Source organism: Cryptomeria japonica, chromosome 8, assembly GCF_030272615.1.
Source record: "Cryptomeria japonica chromosome 8, Sugi_1.0, whole genome shotgun sequence".
In the NCBI taxonomy this organism is placed as follows: Eukaryota; Viridiplantae; Streptophyta; class Pinopsida; order Cupressales; family Cupressaceae; genus Cryptomeria; species Cryptomeria japonica.
The window spans coordinates 33,706,863-33,711,404 of record NC_081412.1 but is presented as its reverse complement, the minus strand read 5'-3'; the positions used below and the strand labels follow the sequence as shown (position 1 = coordinate 33,711,404).

Here is a 4,542-nt window from a genome sequence, read left to right as displayed (position 1 = left end):
TCCATACCTCTAGACTAGCATAGGCATCTATCACCTACATGTCACTAACTCTATGGACTACACATCACTAACAGAAGCCTATATAAACCCTATAAAGGGTATGTGCACAAAGATGGTGGTCAGAAAAGTGGACACCACCCCCAAAAAAATATGGAAAAACAAGTTGCACGTACGCGGTTTTAAAATTTGAAATTCTCGCGTACGCACTTAGGTTTGTTCTTACCGAGCCTAGAAAAGGTAGCGCGTACGCACTGCTTTTAGGAAAATGAGCACGTATGCGCTACGCCTAGGAAAATAAGCGCATACGTGCTAATAATCCAAATATAACCGTGTACACGGTGCCTATTAAAAAAAGTTTTTTAAACATAATTGGGTCTCATTTACCCGTGAATAGCACATTTTTACTTCTTCTTTTTTTCATTTCCTCTCCTAAACCGCGAACAGGGTGCTAGATTTGTCCTCCAAGCTATGTATCAAGGTTTATTTTTGTTTATTTTTGTCTTTCTTTCTCGTTTGTTCAATTTGTTTTACATTTTGAATTTAATTTCATTAATTTTGATTAGGTTTTTTCATTTTTTGTTTCAAAAACCATATTCTTCTAATCCACAACAAGAACAACCAAATGCACCTCTTGAAAACCCACAAGAACAACCAAATGCACCTCCTGAAAACACACAAGAACAACCCCCAATTCCTCCTTTTGACTGCACACACGAAACATAGGAGCAATGAATTAATCAGTTAGGACAAAATACGTCTAAAATCAATAGACTGATTGTTAAATTGAAAACTTCTGAACTTGAGTATCATCAATCCCTCACCACTAGCCTAGAAACACTAGTTAGTGGTGCCATAGTTGTTTCCACACAAATTACCAAATGGAGAAGCTTTAGGGATAGGTGTCATCAATTCTATGTCGATGGGCTATCATACGATGGAGTAAAAAATAAAAATATTACTAAACAACAAATATGTGCCCTTTTCGTTGATCCCAAAACTGGTTAGTCATTACCTCTTAATACAAAGAGGTTTCCCATACATTGGTGTACCAATGTGTAGATGAAGAATCTTTTTTGGCAGAGATGGTGGATGGTCTTTGATGATCCACCTTGTACTAATTATGAGGTGCCATTATATTTTTTGAGAAAAGTATATTGTGAGTTTGTGCTCAATGTGCACCCAAACTATTTTGACATGAGAGAGTTCCATCGTAGAGGTGGTGGCTTTTCCCAAGATAGACCTGGAGCCCATAGGTGATTACCCACAGAGAGTCATCGCCCCCTAGCATCAAAACCCAAGGTGCATCAGGTTGTCCTAGTAGAGCTGAAAGAGTCAATGGATCTACAAACTCTTTAGGCGGCCACAACATTGACTGGTGCCATCATCCAGCATGGGACGTCATTAGCACACCCTATTGTATTGGATGATGAACCATTAGGTGGCGACAGAGAGCCCATCCAACATATGTGTGTCAGTTGCTTAGGGATATGCTCGGGGATAGATGATGCAGTCGGTGTAGATGGATCCTCATCTCATCTATGCATGATTTGCGGGAGTAGATGTCAGGCCCGCACGACTGAGGATTTTGCACTGACAAATGAGTTGATGGACATGGTGTTTGCCCATGAGTGAGAGACACAGGTGTGTTGATTTGAATTTATAGCATTTTATTTATTAGTCACTTTAAAATTGTAATTACATAAATGAATTTTCATTTATACATCAATTTAAATTGAGACAAATAATATGCATTTCAGGATGCAGCAGCGGTATCCCATACTCCTCCCCCAGTTACTATAGTTGCAACTTCGATGCCTGAGGTATAAATTTTGTAACATGTTAAAATAGAATAGTACACTTTGAATTCAAAAAAGTACAAGATATACTAACTATCTTTAATGCTTGGTCCAATTTTTGGTTTGTAGGTGTTGACAGGGGACGAAATGTCCCAGATTAATGACATCACGCTCTCAGTGATCGATTTTGGCCTACAAGGCTATACGGTATCATATTTTGTACAACCCTTTTTATGTATTGTTTTGATGGAATATGCTAGTCATTTCATTTTAGATTTTTAAAATTATGTTAATTTATTATCTGTACTAATATCTCATGTTAATTTTGTTTTTTTAGGGTACCCCATCCGCGTCTAGGGCTCGTCCTAAGAAAAAGAATTCCTCGAAGATGCCAAAACGTGGGAAGAAAGTAATTGAACATATTTTTAGTTGTACAATTGTTTGAAAATATTGAAATCAAGTATTAGTTGGGGTTTGTAGATTGATTAGTGTTTTTTTGTCTATTTTACATGTACAGCGGTCATTAAGCTATGTGGATTTATTGAATGCACTTGATTCGCCCATGGATAAAGAGAGAGCGGAGGTATGTATCTCTACTTTATTTTCTTGATTTCATGATTATATGCACACGTACATGTGAACTTGTGATATATTATAATCTTATAATTTTTTCATATAGGAAATATCGATACCTATTTCATCAATGGTGAACCCTCCTCAGTGCACTGGAGAAGCATCTCAAGATCCGATACACTTTTGTTTGATATGTAAAATTAATTGTTTTTAACCTTCAATACTTATCGTTATACTAATTGTATTTATTCTTTGAACATTTTTTGTATAGGTAATAGCGATAGTTTCTACATCGATGGTGAGCCATCCCCAATCCATTGGAGAAGCATCTCAGGCACAGGTACGTCATCGTTCTCTATATTATAGCTTTTAAGTATTTTTGATATATTTATGTTAGTACATTGTATTAATTGTACATTTAATCTACAATAGACCCCTTCACGGTATGGCCATAACGTGGATCCATTTAAGTATGTCTTCAAGAAAACTCCTAAGAGTGACAAGGAGAGGAGAGCGAAGTCATTAGCTCCTAGATCAACCGATGAGGTAATCTACATTTCAATTGCAAATGAATTAAAGTTAAATGCATAGTTATGTTGTTAATTGTGAACTATTTTCTACAAAAGAATTCTAACTTGGCTTTTGAATTGTGGTTTTACAGCCATCTACAGAGCCATGTATGGCATCGAAGAGGCTTGATTTTGATGATCCACCACAAGTTTAGGATCATATAGTGTTAGTTTTTGTCATAGAATGACCAATACATGTAGATATATTCTACATTTTTATTGTATATCGATTTGGACATGGTATATGCCACATTTTTGTAATACTTGTATTGACTTAGCAGACATGCCTTTTTTATATATATAAATATCCATATTCAATCCAATAAATGTGTACTGAGTTCATTATTTTGTATTCGATGTATTTTGTGGTTGTCCTTTTATAAATTTAAATGAATATTTGCATATGTAATCAACAATATGAATATAAGAAACTAAAATATATGATATAAAACATTGCAATCGTGGAATATGATTTGATAAAATTTCTAAAATGTTGAATTAACCCTATAAAAATCCTTGTATTCAGTTCATTATTGTGTATTCGTTGTATTTGGTGGCTGCCCTTTTATAAATTTAAGTGAATATTTGCATATGTAATAAACAATATGAATATAAACAACAAAAATTGACAATATGAATATAAACAATAATATGTGTTTGGTGCAAGAGCACCCTCACGCTCGCAATGTTCAAATTTTGTTCATCGTGTGCACAAACCGACATCGCGAGCACATCCGGGTGGGCAGGATTATGCTAGGCATGCCCCTATGGTGCATCCCAAAGCGTCGGAACGTCGAGAGTCATACCATACCGGTGCGATCTCTCAAGTGCCCTAATTCCAAAAAATTGTCAAAATTTGACAGATAGTTTCTTCAAATCTAGGACACATGTGGTCGATCGTTTAAACCTATGGGTTCGCATGAGGCTCCTCTACAATGGCCTATCTCCATTTTTGACGAGTCGGTGCCATTTTCAATTGGTAGCATTTTTTCGCCTGCTGCAAAAACTGTCAGTTGCATGCAATGCAAAGTTGCCAGATTGGCTAGAATTGATTTGGTTTGTCGTGTGCACAAACCGACATCACAAGCACATCTGGGTGGGCACGTTTACACTAGGCATGCCCCTTTCATGCATCCCAAAGTGCCAGAACATTGAGAGTCATACCGTATCGATGCAATCTCTCAAGTGCCCTGAGTCCAAAAATTATCAAAATTTGACGGTTTGTTTCTTCAAATCCATGACACATATGGTCGATCCGTTTGAACCCATGGGGTCACATGAGGCTCCTCTACAATGTCCTATCTCAGTTTTTGATGAGTCGGAGCCCTTTTCAATTGGTAGCATTTTTTTTCCTAGTTGTAAAAATTGTCAGTTGCATGCAATGCAAAGTTGCCAGATTGGCTAGAATTGATTTGGTTCATCATGTGCACAAGCTGACGTCACGAGAACGTCTGGGTGGGAAAGTTTACGCTAGGCATGCCCCTGTCATGCATCGCAAAGCGTTGGAACGTCGAGAGTCATACCATACCGGTGCGGTCTTTTAAGTGCCCTGAGTCCAAAAAATTGTCAAAATTTGATGGATTGTTTCTTCAAATTCAGGACAC

At 37.0% G+C, this 4,542-nt stretch overlaps 1 long non-coding RNA gene across 1 annotated transcript; it reads left to right on the top strand.

Moving 5' to 3' along the window:
* The first annotated feature begins 538 nt into the window (after window positions 1-538).
* LOC131857269 (uncharacterized) lies at window positions 539-2,380 on the top strand. Its single transcript, XR_009358637.1, has 5 exons — window positions 539-1,641; window positions 1,758-1,820; window positions 1,926-2,003; window positions 2,134-2,205; window positions 2,314-2,380. It is a non-coding gene; the product is annotated as an uncharacterized LOC131857269 (long non-coding RNA).
* The last annotated feature ends 2,162 nt before the right edge of the window (window positions 2,381-4,542 follow it).